The sequence below is a fragment of the Sebastes fasciatus genome, chromosome 24 (genome assembly GCF_043250625.1).
Source record: "Sebastes fasciatus isolate fSebFas1 chromosome 24, fSebFas1.pri, whole genome shotgun sequence".
Taxonomy (NCBI): Eukaryota; Metazoa; Chordata; class Actinopteri; order Perciformes; family Sebastidae; genus Sebastes; species Sebastes fasciatus.
The window spans coordinates 17,107,513-17,123,242 of record NC_133818.1 but is presented as its reverse complement, the minus strand read 5'-3'; the positions used below and the strand labels follow the sequence as shown (position 1 = coordinate 17,123,242).

Here is a 15,730-nt window from a genome sequence, read left to right as displayed (position 1 = left end):
CTGAGACCAGAGATTTTCATTGCCAATGACTGCTTTGTGACGTACGACACATAAAGAACCTTGAACCTTAATTATAGGGCGTGATTCTGCTGAATAATGATTGAGGCCGTCCAACTGCACAAGTCAAATCTATCTATAAGCTAATATGACATATTTCAAAACCTCTTACTGCACAGTTTCCAACGTGGGGCATGAATTAAGTGGGCAATTCAACAAAAAGGAAGTCTGAAAAGAAGTGGCCTCCTGCAGTAACTTATACAACCTCACTTTCAAGTAAAGAATAAAGTAAAAACCGACTAAGAGGGATAAATAGCTGAGCTGAAATCATGGGAAAAATAACCAGTTTTAACCCTATTTTTTTTTACTGCAACACACTCGAGCGATATGGAGATAAACCACAGCAAGGGTAGATAGTACTGACGGCTGGGCTGCTTATCGATGCATATGTACAGCCATGCTTGTTTATGTGTGGCAGCTCCGAGATAAGTTGCACCGCCTTATCTGCCGTTGCGCTATCAAAGAACTCGAGCACAATTCAACGCAGATTTAGGGAAGCATCTGGCTCGCCGTTGCACCCTCGGGAAAACCCTCCTTCAGACGGGTTTTAAAGAAGGAAAAATAGCATAGAATAAGAAGACATCTGTTCTTTCATCCAAACCTCTGCTGTCCAAGCAGGAATAAACATGAACTGCTTTTGTGGTTTCAAATTTGACAAAGGATCTTTCATCTAAAGCAGGTGAAACCACCATGTAAGTATCATCATAGCTGACACTTTTATTTTCTTAAACTGCCTCTAAATGTGCTTTTGCGTTCATTTATTTCACAGTATTCAAAGCTCATTAATGCAAAACTGCAATTTCCTGCTGCACACCATTAAGATTAAATATTGGTACAAGCAGCTGATAAACAAGCATTATGCATATCATGGGCTTTTTAAGCTCGCAAAAAACCCCAGGCGGCTGATATCTAATACTGTTGCTAACTAACCCCAACCTAATTTAAATGAACTACCTGTAGTACCGTTTAATAAGTACGGAGCTGCAGGATGACAGCTGAATCCATGCAGATGTGCGCTCAAGACAACGCGATGCTGCAGTCGACATTTTCATCCCCCCGCCATGTGCAAAAAGTCTCTGAGGCACTCTGACATTTCCATATGAAATACATCTGGTTTGTCTGAGAGACTTGGAGCTCATCCTCCTCCTCCTCCTCCTCCTCCTCCTCGTCCTCAGGGCTGTTTGTTGCAAAAAGCATTTGCGAGTTGAAACAGAAACGTTAGATTAGACCCGAGGGACACAAACACCATCGCAACAGGAGCAAATTGGGAACTGAATGAAAGAAAAATCAATTATTCCAAAACCCCTTATTAACAATTAGTGCTGGTGAGGGGGCTTTCTCTTGCTTTTGTTGTGGCTGATTGTTTTGAGAGTGGCGTCCTAGGCAGCTGGGGTTGCTTGTCTGACTATTGTCTTCGATGCTGATTGTCACCGCCCAAAGGGGAACCTTGACAAATATAATTTCTGAGTCTGCAAGTTTTACAGGAGACAAACTATGGGGTCACAAGGTTGAGACTTTGCAAGTTAATATTGTTTTGTCTTTTGCTTCATGGTAATGTGCAGTACAGAGACCTTAAAAAAATAAGTGTGTTTTCTCTCTAATTACAGTAAATGTCAAACGTGAAACCTTAAGTATAACATTTCAGATATTTTGGCATGTTAGAGACCACATAAAGTGTAGAAGATGGAGATAATAATGTATTCTATAGTCTCTCACTGTGAAAAATGTTTGCAAAACATGCAGAGATTAACACACTTGTGTGGTTAAAGAATCAACAGTTGTAAATGCAATGTGAAGGGTAACTATTGGTGCACCCAACCATACCACATTTAACTCTGAGCTGGGGTTTAATTAAACACCAATCAGAGTCAATGTACCACTAGTCTGACAATTGGAGATCTTCGCCTGCTGAATGTCTGAGGCCAGTCACAACCGTTTATCTACATGTGTGGGGGACGTACGGGGATGCCACGTGGAGATAACGCGCTGTTATTGGTCGACGTCTTCTAGGAGAGAGAGCCGGTAGGGAGCTGGACGCTACATGTCCACTAGATCCGGTGATGATGCCAGTGGACGTGCTCAACTTTATGAAAATACAGACCCCCTGTCAACTCGCTACAACACTCCCACAATGCATTGAAACTATAGACTATATGGTGTAACATATGACCCAAAATGCAAAACAAGTGACAGAAAAGAAAAGGCACCGTACTATGGAGGACGGAACCTGCCAAAATAAACAAAATTAAAATGAATGCATAAATAAATACATTAATTTAAAAATAAATAGAAAATAACTAAATACAAAAATTAATTAATTAATACAATAAATACAAAAATTAATGAAAAAATAAAACAATTAATGTAAAAATAAGTAAATTAATTTAAAAATGAATACAAATAATACATAAATAAATTTAAGGGAAAATTAAACAGAAGAGTAAATAAATAAGGGAATTAATACAAATAAAACAAAAATATCAATTTATGTCACATTTTATCAATTAATGCCTATATTTATTTTTAATATTATTTTTGCTACATTTGATGACATATTTATTTATCTATCAAGTAATTTATTTATTTGTTCATTTATTTTTTATTTGGGCAGGTTTCCTTGCTCCGTACTGTACGTCTTAATGTCATATAAAGGTGAAATAAAATAGCTGAAATAATAATACCAGACACCTGCTTTGAACGATCATTTGTTCCGCTGTACATTTAAAGTTTAAAAATTTATAAAAATAAATACATAAATAAATAAAAGGGAAAATTAAACAAAAGAGTAAATGAATAAGGAAATTAACACAATGATAAAAAAAAATAAAGAAGCAAACTAAAACAGAAATATCAATTTATGTCACATTTTATCAATTAATTAATGCCTTCATTATTTTTAAAATTATTCTTGCTACATTTAATGAAAATTATTTATTTATCAAGTCATTTGTTTATTTTTCATTTATTTTTTATTTTGGCAGGTGTCGTCCTCCATACTGTACGTCTTAATATCATATAAAGGTGAAATAAAATAGCTGAAATAATAATACCAGACATCTGCTTTGTTCTGCTGTAAACTTTTTGACATTATCCTTCATTTTCATGCTGTTTTTCTGCTTTTTGTGGAGAGCTGACCTTTCCTTTTAGTCTCCTTATCATATGTTGTCTCTCCTCTGATCTACTTTCATGTGCCAAAGACACACAGATAAACTTTTCTGCTAATAAAATCAACTGTTTCAGTGCAGCTTCAAAGTTGGGAACACAGTTCAGCTCACTTATCTGTGTAGAGGACATGTCTGAGCTGGCTGCGCCGCCCTGGGGCCCCTGCGGGCCAAGCTGGGCGACCCCTTACATCCAATCACAGCTGGTGAGAGGCTGGTTGGGCAATGATGAGCAGCTGGCTTTGTCACATTAGCCGTGACCGTGTGTGACCCCAGGGTGGCTTGGCAGGCTGCTGGCTTACCAAGAGCCCGAGAGAGGGAGCTCGGCGTGGGGCTCGGGGAGGGAAATGAGCCGGAGAGGGCGCCTTCTACGACGGGACTACAAGAGAAGCGCGCATTCGCCTCGGCTCAAGATGGCCGGCAGCCAAGCGAAGCAGATGTTATATGCTGATTTGGTGACTCGGCCACTCCAGGGGGGTTATTTATAAAACGCTCGGTCTCATGGTCAAATGTGATTTTAGCTATGTGGTAGGCAGGTAGAAGAAGTGTTTGTTTACACAAGTTGAAAATGCACGCACATCTTTGCTTTCCTTGCGGCAGTGTTGGGGTTGATAGAGCTTCAACATTGCACACTGAGATGTAAAATAAGTAGTAATCCAAAACGGACCTTTTTGGATGTGGAAGTCAGTGCTGCGCTTTCCGAATCGAAGGCTCAAATTACACAACCGGGAAGGTTTTTTTCCCAAATGGAGAGAGAAAGCTACACAAGCAGGGCATTAAAATTAATTTTAATGGGTGTCCTGCGAGGCCACCATTCAGACAAAGCCATAATGTCACGACTAAACACAACCTGCTGCGAGAAGAATCAGCTAGAAGGCAATGTAATTAAAGTTTTATAAGGTATAAAAGCTACTTCAGACCTTTTCGCTCCAAAAACTAATCCAGTTTTGCCAGATTTATCCTTTCAGTTGGCCCAGAGACCACAAATAGAGGTCAATTATTCTAAAGCGTGCTGAAATCTAATCGTTTACTGACAGGATAGTTGTTACTGCGGCAGTACTCGGTCAACTAAACCCACACACGAAGAGCCGAGAACATGATTTAGCATGTCAGCTAAACTGGTTTGGAATATTTATAGGGCGAGGAGCTGAGGCTTGAAAAATGCACTTGTGATGAAAGTGAAGATCAAATCGAAGTAAAAGCCCCAGGCGTGAATCCCCGCTGAGAGGAAGGAGGGAAAGGCAGAGGATGTGAAAGGACGGGAGGTGGACGGAGAAGAGAGTAGGAAGCAGAGAGCCACAAACAGTGAGAGAGAGAGAGAGAGAGAGAGAGTAATGTGAAAGAAAGAGATAAAGATTGGGGTGGGAAGAGCAGCGGACATAGTGGTCTTTCTCTTTGTGAGGGATGGTTTAGCCCAAAATGAAAAGAGGAAACTGTAAACAAACTCTTTCGCCCCAGAGTTAATCAAGCCACAGTTAAATGTTTAAAGAGCATATTGAAATTGAAAATCATGAATTTGAAAATGGAAGGTGAGAGTGACAAAATGTAAAATGTGTATATCTGCCAGGGCTGTGTATTGGCAAGAATCTGGTGATACAAAACGACTCAGGATACAGGGGTAACGATTCAATATATTGAGATTTTTTTTCAAGTCTCATTTTAGGAAAACTGTCATAATATAAAGCCACACTAAAATCTGAGTAAAAAATATGTGAAATGGCTACTATGGGGACTAACATCATTACTCATGAATACAACATTGGATTCACAAGAGTGTTTTATGTATTTCTAAGACTGTTAAGGGACCCCAGAACGCAGAAATATACAAATACACCATTTTAGAATAAGCGAAAATAACACATTTGTACTGCATGGTTTTGCCCAAAAATGCATGGAATTAGCATAAAATGGGCAGACTAGTGGGTCCCCATGGAGCCCATTTTCATTCAGATATCAGAGGTCAAGGGACCCCTTTGAAAATGTTAGCGTGTCAAAATTTTAGCGTTGAGTTGAAATGAATTAATTCGTGAGACAGAAAGTAGTTTTGGGATGGAATGAACCTTTAAAACTGTAAGTCGTTGGACAGAAAGTAGTATTTGGGTGGAACAAACCTTTAAAACTATAAATGTTTGGACATAAAGTAGCATTTAAGTGAATGAACCTTTAAAGCAATAAGTCGTTATACAGAAAGTAGTATTTGGGTGGAAAGTAGTAGTAGTAGTACTAGTACTAGTTGTAGTAGTAGTGGCAGAAGGAGCAGGAGCAGCAGCAGTAGTAGTAGTAGCAGCAGCAGCAGTAGCAGTAGTCTTGGCAGTAGCAGTAGCAGTAGTAGTAGCAGTAGTTGCTGAAGGAGCAGCAGTAGTAGTAGTAGTAATAGTAGTAGAAGTAGTAGTAGAGGCAGTAGGAACAGCAGCAAAAGCAGTAGTAGTAATAGTAATAGCAGCAGCAGTGGTAGCAGTAGCGGTAGTCGTTGCAGTAGTCGTAGCAGTAGTAGTAGCAGTAGCAGCAGTAGTAGTAGCAGTAGTAGCAGTAGTAGTAGTAGTAGTAGTGGCAGAAGAAGCAGCAGTAGTAGTAGTAATAAAAGTAGAAGTAGTAGTAGAGGCAGTAGGAACAGCAGCAGGAGCAGCAGTAGTAATAGTAGCAGCAGCAGCAGCAGCAGCAGTAGTAGTAGCAGTAGTAGTAGTAGTGGCAGAAGGAGCAGCAGTAGTTGTAGTAGTAGAGGCAGTAGGAACAGCAGCAGGAGCAGTAGTAGTAATAGTAGTGACAGAAGGAGCAGCAGTAGTAGTAGTAGTAGTAGTAGTAATAGTAGTAGAGGCAGTAGGAACAGCAGCTGGAGCAGTAGTAGTAATAGTAATAGCAGCAGCAGTGGTAGCAGTAGCTGTAGTCGTTGAAGTAGTTGTAGCAGTAGTAGTAGCAGTAGCAGTAGTAGTAACAGTAGCAGTAGTACTAGCAGTAGCAGTAATAGTAATAATAATAGCAGCAGCAGTGGTATCAGTAGCAGTAGTCGTAGCAGCAGTAGTAGCAGCAGTAGTAGTAGTAGCAGCAGTTAGACAGTTGATTTTGTACAAATCTACCTGTAAAATCCCTGCTTCTTAGTCAAACAGCGTGAGTTCAATCTGCAAAATATTATATAATATATAATATATAATATATATATATATATATATATTATATTATCATCACCAGAGAATCGGCATTCCACAATTAATCTCATAGCCCTACTATCAACTATCATGGAGCTATGTGGGGCTGCACAGAGACTTAGTGTAGTCCAGAGCAAAGAGAGGCTGCTTCCTGGCTTTAACTGTGAAGCAGCTGCAGGTGTACTTCAACAGAAATATGTTCAAAACAATGAATGAGTTGAACATTCGGTGTCACTGTCAGTTCATAACGGATATCAGGAGTAGAGTACATCCTCTAATAGGCATGAATATCCATAAAAATGACAGGAATGTGAAGCTGAGCTCGTTCACCTGCAGAGTGAATACAGTCTCAGATTTCCACGCAGCACGACTTTAAGATGACTTATACAGATTCAGTAAAGAGGAGGATGAGGAGCCTAAACTGTAAAGCTAAGAGGGTGGATTTAATCATCCACGTTATAAAGGGAGCTACCGCTGTCTCCAATATCCCTCCTTGGTTTTAAAGTGCGATATCAGTCAGTGACTCATCCGCCATTATTTCCACTGAATTCTCGGTCATACAGTATATGGTGTTAGGAATTTATTAGAAATACCATCAGCGTAATTACCTCAAGAGTGTCTCTGAGATAAAGTAGGGAAGATACAACAGATGTTACTGCTTACATACAGCCGCTCTGGAAGCACACAGCTCTAATATTTCTCACCATATGTGAGTCAGTTTGCAGCAAAAGTTATGGGAACATTGTGTCGTTCAAAACAATTATAATAATTGACCTGATAGGAGCACTATAATTAAAACACACACTAAAACCACATGAAACTCAACAGCAAAAACACATTTACTTAATAATACTACAGTCCGTCCCATCTTTCTTTTTTGTGTGACTGTAGCAAACAATAGATTTTAGTCCAAGCTTACAATTTCATTTTCTTCCAATTCCAATGCAATTTGCAACCTTTACATTAAAAAAAGAAAATAAATTGTTTTGAAGAACTCACCAATAATCACAATAAAGTATGTATTTATTGATAGTAAAACTAAAAATTCCAGTGCAGAAACTATTTTCCTTTTAAATTTTTATTTAGTTGTTGATTTGACAACATGTTATCTGATATTTAAATGGTGAATAGGGTAAAACTTGTAAATAATAGATATCACCATGAAACTTCCTAAGTTGATTACTTCCATTTAGACAGGGTTTTTTTGTATTACAAGTTGTCTGAAATTGTATGTTTAAATATGCAAATCATGCACTAACTTATTAAATGATGCACTAACTTTCATACATTTCCAGAACAGAAATCATTGGATAAAGCCAGGTTCAAAACTCTTGTTTCATTTTGTCGATATATTAGAGTCAAAGGTTTCTACTGAGGGAATTTGGATATCTCTTTTATCACTCCATAAATCAGAAAATAATGTCAACATCAATTAAAGGGACTGTTTGTAACTTCTTACACATATAAATTATTGCAGGTTGGATTCCCATGGTCGTTCGCGTATGGCTACGGCTGCGGAGCAAGTAACGTTATCGTCTCCGACCGAAACTCCGGTGTCTCCCCTGTTCCCTCCGGCCGCGGTCGGGAGGCTGAAGCAGGAAAAGCCAGCACTAGGATCAGCATTGATTCATGGAGAGACCTTCGTCTGGTCAGCTAACATTACATTACATTACATTACAAAGACATCAAGAGCTCCCAGCAAGCATGCTGAAGCTGCAGGAACCAACGCACGGGCATCGATCGCAGGGACGTCCCACACCAATACACATGGACGTACTGAGGAGAGATGCTGGACAGTGCTGGCTTTCCGATAGTTGTATTATCACTCTTTCCATCCACCACTATTGGTTTTGTGTTATCAGTCCTACTTGTATTAGCTATTACAGCTGCTAGACTGCTATTGTGGCTGCTTCTCTATCTCTCTCTCTCTATCTATCTATCTCTCTCTCTCTCACTCTCTCTCTATCTATCTATCCCCCCAGCCGGTCTCGGCAGATGGCCGCCCGCCCTGCGCCTGGTTCTGCTCCAGGTTTCTTCCCAGTAATCGGGGAGTTTTTCCTGGCCACGGTGCGCTTGGTGGATCCTGTTGGGTCTCTAAACTATGGTGTACGGTCATAGACCTGCTCTATATATAAAGCGTCTTGAGATAACTTCTGTTGTGATTTGACGCTATACAAAAATAAATTGATTTGATTTGAATTGATTACTGCCGAGCAGCTGAAATAAAGAGTGATATTGTGGTTTTAGCTGACGTGTGTCGCCTCACTCTTTTGAGCGATGCTCGTTCATGTCTATGTAGAGCGAGCACAAGCGCGAGCAACAGGACGCTGACTTTCGTTGACTTAACGGCCACAGGTGTCGCTGTTAACAAGCAATTTCTGATTCTTACATAGAATCCCTGTCAAAAAATCGCCATACATTCATACATTTTGAAGATGCTAATAGGTCAATCTGTGCAGCCAAGTATGAATAGGGTTAACATTTTTAACTAATAGATATCACCATGAATTTTTTTTTAACGCTACTAATTCCTTTAACGCATTAACACACATTTTCAGAGGTTGTAGCGGGCTCAGTTTTAAAGCTGCTGGTATCATATGAAACGACAAAACCTAAGTAGTCCATCGGTACCGACCATGTCATACTAGAAGGAGGTTAAATAATGCTCTAAACTTGGGCTAAATTGTGGCGAGGAAAAACTGGCATGGCCATTTTCAAAGGGGTCCCTTGACCTCTGACCTCCAGATATGTGAATGTAAATGGGTTCTATGGGTACCCACGAGTCTCCCCTTTACAGACATGCCCACTTTATGATAATCACATGCAGTTTGGGGCAAGTCATAGTCAAGTCAGCACACTGACACACTGACAGCTGTTGTTGCCTGTTGGGCTGCAGTTTGCCATGTTATGATTTGAGCATATTGTTTTATGTTAAATGCAGTACCTGTGAGGGTTTCTGGACAATATCTGTCATTGTTTTGTGTTGTTAATTGATTTCCAATAATACATATATACATACATTTGCATAAAACAATCTTATTTACCCACTCCCATGTTGATGAGAGTATTAAACACAGGACAAATCTCCCTTTAAGGTACATATTGAACCAATAAAAAAATGTATGATTCATTTTTAACTATGGACAAACGTGCGATTAATCACGATTAAATGTACTAAGTGATTGACACCCCTAAAATAAATATAAAATCCTGTGAGATATGAATGGAGACGTTCTGGCACCATCTCTCTACTGAGTTAGCTGCACCTGCATGATGCATGTGTGTTTAGAGACAGCCAGCCATTTCTAGTGCATCAGCGATCATTCTCAAACAGCCCCTGTCACCTCTTCAGAGGGTGGACATCTCATTTTGAAGCAGGATCCATAAAACATATTAAGTAATGGATGTGTGTGTGTGTGCATGTGCGTGTCTTTCCTGCCTTTGTGCGTCGTACGGTCTCTGAAATTAAAGTAAGTTAATTTAGCGGTCTATTGAGTAGTCCATTCTATTTCCCATCACAGCCCAAGGTGACAGCACGATACTCTATAATACACTTTCATGTTGTTTTGAGGAGAGAGCAGGAAGGGAGAGGGTAAAAAGGGGGGAAGAGACAAAGAGATGGCTGCTGTGTTTGCTCCTCATGCACTATAGTGCTTTCTCCCACACAACCTGCCATTACAGCCCCCTCTAATCAGATTTGCAGAGTGAGGCCAAATGCAGGGATCCTAGCTCGACTACCTTAACACGGCGAAAGGGGGTGAGCCATCGGAACCCCTCTTTGGACAGGCAGCTGAAATAACAGTGATTACTCCTGACAGCGGCGCATGAGTGGAGACTGCACTCACATTTGGCACGGCGCTCAAATGTCGTTTCACCTTCGGCGCACACTAAAAGGTGACAGGCGTCATCCTTCTTGGGTTGGCTGTAGGTGTGGACTCCGGGGGGATGTACACAGAAACCAATATGTATCGCAAAACGACACGACTCCGTGCCCTGACTGACAGACCCCAAAAGGCACAGATATGTTAATGATACATAATAAATGCCATTTGGGCTAGCTTGATACTCACATGTGAACTGTATAATTAGATGTCGATGGGATAATGTGGCTGGAGAACACGTCCAATAACAGGTCAAGTATCATCTGCATCTAGTTAGTTTGCCATTTGTGATGATTAGCGTGGTTTCAAAAGGATCCAAGTAAAATGTGTGTATCAGAATGAGAAAGTGGACACATGGCCAGTTGTTAATGCTGCTTGTGAGTGCAGCACATGAAAAGGGAGTTTCACTTTGAAGCAACCAAATAAGAGTTACAAAGCTGGTACAAAACACCATATTATAATAACTAATTAACATTATATGTCAACTACACGGCGAGCAAAACAAAAGGGGAAAGCTGGCAAAGTCATATCAAAGGCAAATATTATGCATCCCTAATTCAAACCATCAATTCTGGGTTATTTTTTTTAAAGGTCCCATATCATGCTCATTTTCAAGTTCATACTTGTATTTTGTGTTTCTACTAGATCATGTGATTACATACTATAATGTTAAAAAAAAACTTTATTTTCCTCATACTGTCGGCCTGAAAATGCCTGTATTTACCCTCTGTCTGAAACGCTCCGTTTTAGCGCATCTTGACGGAATTGCGACAAAATTGCAACAGAATTGCGTTGCTAGGCAACAGCTTGGGTCCATGTGTACTTCCTGTCAACTGGTGTCATTCACATACACTGCAAACAGCAATAAACTGGGACACATTTAGAATGTTTATGTTTAAATCTGTGTAAAGGGTCGAAATATTGTATATTTGTGATATCACGAATGGGCAGAAATCCTGACAGCTTGTTTCAAATGCAGAGTTTCTGAATACGGGCCGTGTGTATTTCCCTGTGGATTGAGCGTTTCGATACCTTCACAGTATTTATATGGGACTCAAGCCTGCTTTATAATAAAAAACCCTGAAAATCTCACTTTTTTTATAATATGGTAACTTAATTCTATTTCTACAACTCAAGCCTTATGTTCACAGTTTTGGTCATCATTCCTACTGGTTATGATGGTATGCTATACACATTGCCAACTGGACTATGTTGGTCAGACAACCACAAACACACTTCCTGCTCTTATTAACTAAACCACTGAAATTAAACTGAAAATAAGTGCACTCAAAAAGTCCATTATAATCATCTACTTTAGAGCCAAGGACAAATGAGCCTTTTCTGCTCTCCATTCATTCTAGCAATTTGACTCTGATAAAATACATATTTCAATCATGAAATTGCTCAATATTCACATTTAAAAGTGACTTTTCTCTTCCTGCTTCATGTCTGCCATATTATTCAAAGAACATCCCTGATAATTTAAAGGGGAACGATGAGGCACTGAGGAATATGGGATCAGTTTTGATCATCTCTTTTGATAATTTTTTCCAATGCATACTTGTACCTTTCACTCCTTTTCCAAGCTAACATTGCACACACTAGACGGTACAGCCCCTTAAGCTTCAAGCGTCTATGACCAATATGTTAGCACAAATAACCTGGTACAAGAGTCATTCCTCTTCTTTCTTTCTGACATTTGTAGAAATAGAAAGAAATGAGGTTTCATGAATAGCGGGATAAAGCGAAAAGCCGTCCACAGCCTCCCTGATCCTCACATCAAAATATCACTGAACCTTCACAGGATGTTGTGGAGCACACGGTGTAGAGCAGATTTCCAATTCCTTCATCTCTCAAAGAACTGGAAGCCTTTTCCCTTTGAAGAAATGATCCAATCTCCCACTACACGCGGCTGAGGAGGACTGGAGCTGATCCAAAAGACAGAAAGCTGACCCTATTCTTTCACAAGTAGTATTCATAGACAGTTAGGTACTGCCCTGTACATTCACAGCCAATTTCTAGAACCTTTGAGGACATTTTGAGTGGATTTGCTAGTGATGGTTTATTAGGGTCCCTGCACTATGATTTATTCCTGCACACTTCCCTAGACAGGCTGTTCTTATACACCATTCATAGCTTTACCTACGAAAAGTAATGCACTGTAATTCATATGCATCCCACGAAATCAATTTGTATGTAATCCACGTAATCGTGAACTAGGAAGTATAAAGAGCGACAAACGCCGGGTAGGGTGGAAGTCGGGCAGGTCAAAAAATACCAGACTTTCACCCAGGAGGCCGATATTCGTACCCCGTGTGAAACCAGAAGTTAACGTTGATTTATTTGTCACGCAACTTCCGTACTTAATTTACGCTACTTCCTGAGGTATTTTAACCCAAACCACAATTTTTTCCTAAGTAGTTTTGTTCCCTAAACATAACCAAATAGTTTTGTTCCCTAAACATACCCAAATAGTTTTGTTCCCTAAACCTAATTAAGTAGTTTTGTTCCCTAAACCTAACTTAGTAGTTTTGTTCCCTAAACCTAATTAAGTAGTTTTATTCCCTAAACCTTACTAGGTAGTTTTGTTCTCTAAACATAACTAAGCAGTTTTGTTCCCTAAACATGACTAAGTAGTTTTGTTGCCTAAATCTAACTAAGTAGTTTTGTTCCCTAAACCTAACTAAGTAGTTTTGTTCCCTAAATCGAATTAAGTAGTTTTGTTCCCTAAACCTAACTAGGTAGTTTTGTTCAATAAACCTAACTAAGTAGTATTGTACAATAAACCTAAGTAGTTTTGTTCCCTAAATCTAATTAAGTAGTTTTGTTCCCCAAACCTAACTAAGTAGTTTTGTTCAATAAACCTAACTAAGTCAATCTTTTCCTAAACCTAGCTTGGTAGTTCTGTTGCCTTAACTTAACCAAGTCGGTCTTTTCCTAAACCTAACTGAGTTGTTTTGTTGGCTAAACCTAACCAAGTCGATCTTTTCTTAAACTTAACTAAGGCCCTGTTCACTCCTGGTATTAACATGCGTCCTCAGTGATCGGATCAAAAGTGGACAGCTTTAAGTACGTCTGTTCACACCTGGCATTAGAATGCGTGTGGAGACATGCGTCTCCAGTGGCCACTTGTGATCTGATCTCACTTCCACGCCCCATATGCAAATAAACACGTAGTAAACACATGTGTAGCACACAGCTCCTATCACTATAATTATACTGGACTAGAATCAGAAGATACCAAACTCGAACAGGAGGCAGAAAAAGTTATTTGCAATATCAATTGACCACACTAGACAAAAAGCTATGAACTGGTACCTTGTATTTTAAAAAATAACAACCAAAATAATATGAATACCCATGAGTTCAGTATACAGATAAATTACACAAAGAAGCTTCAGTTTCACATCAGCAACGAAATATTTCTTTTGTCACACTCTGGGTTTGAACCACTGAGTTTTTACCAACTATTTTTTCTGACTGGGTGCACCCTAATATCAATAACTCAAAATCTCAATATTTGGATCCAACATTCAATGAGTAACAATATTAAAACAATAACCCGGTTCAATATTATCACTTCTCAACTCGTTTCAACCTTACAATAATTCAATATTAACTGCTCCAGTAATAGACACTGTTACCAAGGCATCACAATACACCATATGAATAATATGAATATTCAGTCCATTCACTTTAACCAGTGTGATGGTTAACACTCAGTCTTTCACCGGCACAGGGAATGTGTTTCAGGGAGCACGAAGAGGGTAAATGTTTTCAAGTCAAGTAAAAAAAGGATTAAGTCAGAGTCTGGTGTTTGAGGTTGTGCACGATGCTGGGAGTTGAGTGTAAAGGGTGGTGTAGCCGTGTACAGTTTGTGATGTTTACCCTACCGTCGTGGCAGAAGAGAGGTAAGGTTGACGGCTCTTGGCTCTGGGATCTTCACTCCAGGGATCTAGAGGTCTCGTCTGGGTTAGCTCGCCATCAACTTTGAATCACTCCAAACAACCTGATCTGCAGTTATTGACATGGCCAGAATTGTTCATGAATCTATTGCATTTCTGATTCATCAGGAATTAATAATTCCTTTAACTTCAACAACACATATTCATATAACGTAGATTTTACAATCAACATATTTTAAATAACCTTCACAGTGCATGAATTACAAATGAAACTGTGGTGAAATGAGACTGCATTTCTATCTTAACATAACATACTCTTTAAATTAAAGCAAATAATGTTTTTTTAAGGATATCATTCCTATAAGTAGAAGGGTATAAATATATGTATGTATACATCCGTTTCTGGACGCATGTGTACATTTATACACATTTATGTATATATACTTTATATTTGTTTTATCAACTTGTCCTACCATTTTACCACTTCTATTATTATTGATATGTTCTGTGATGTTCTGTTTTAGCAGTTACCATATCTTTACTCTATTTATCTGCTTTTATTGTCTTGTGAAGCACTTTGTAACATCTGTTTTGAGAAGTGCTATATAAATAAATGTATTATTATTATTATTAATGTTGCATGAATTATAAATCATAGAAGGTAAACGTGACACAATACTGTTGCCTTCTTCTGTCTGTCTTATTTAAATCAAATTCACCATACCATGAAATAAAACACCTACCAAAACATAAGTCATGTTGCTTCAGTATTAAACCGTTCAGTAGCTTTACCAGCCAGAGACAACATTGAGCAACTAAACACTCTTTATGTCACGTTTTATATTCCTCCCAGTGCAGCTTTCATTGAGCTGAGCTCTACAACAGTTAGCTAATAGCACTGTTCATAGCTTAATGCTAAGTCTGTTAGCTCTGGGCCTTTTCACTTGAACTTGTTAGCTTAGCACTTGTTAGCTTAGCACATCGTGACGCAGCATCGTGACGCAGCTCTTATTTATTACAGCGACTCACCGAGTCGGGAGTTTCTGTGTCGCTCAGCAGCGTTCAGTGAGCAGTTCCTCTCTCACACACATCTACGAGCTTATAACAGAGTTCAGACTGTCACCGTTCTGATGTGACAACGTTATATTGTGTTTACAGCTTTATCTGAGCTATATTTGTACCGTTCAGCAGCAGCTCCTCTCCTCACAGTGTCCTCTAGCGTTTGAGTAGCGTCCACTGTCTAGCCTGCGTAGGCTGCGGTAGACCTGCGCTCTGATTGGCTAAGGCACTTCCGTGTGTTAACTCTTTGTGACCTGGTTTACACACGGCTAATACAGCAGCCGTTGTGACATAATATTACATGAATGTCAGTAGTAATATCCTACATATTCGTTAATTCTGGTACATTGTATTAAAGGGACTATTTGTAACTTTCAGAAATGCTTGTTAACAGCGACACCTGTGGCCGTTAAGTCAATGGAAGTCAGCTTCAGGCTCGCGCTTGTGCTCGCTCTACATAGACATGAAGGAGCATCGCTCAAAACAGTGAGGCGACACACGTCAGCTAAAACCACAATATCACT

At 39.4% G+C, this 15,730-nt stretch overlaps 1 protein-coding gene across 1 annotated transcript in view; it reads right to left on the bottom strand.

Annotated features, from left to right (window-relative positions):
* Positions 1–15,384, bottom strand: part of LOC141763118 (uncharacterized) — a 92,696-nt gene extending 77,312 nt beyond the window's left edge. The window contains exon 1 of the mRNA XM_074627442.1: positions 15,329–15,384. The gene's annotated coding sequence lies outside the window, so the exon portion shown is untranslated. The remainder of the gene's footprint in view (positions 1–15,328) is intronic.
* Positions 15,385–15,730: the final 346 nt, after the last annotated feature.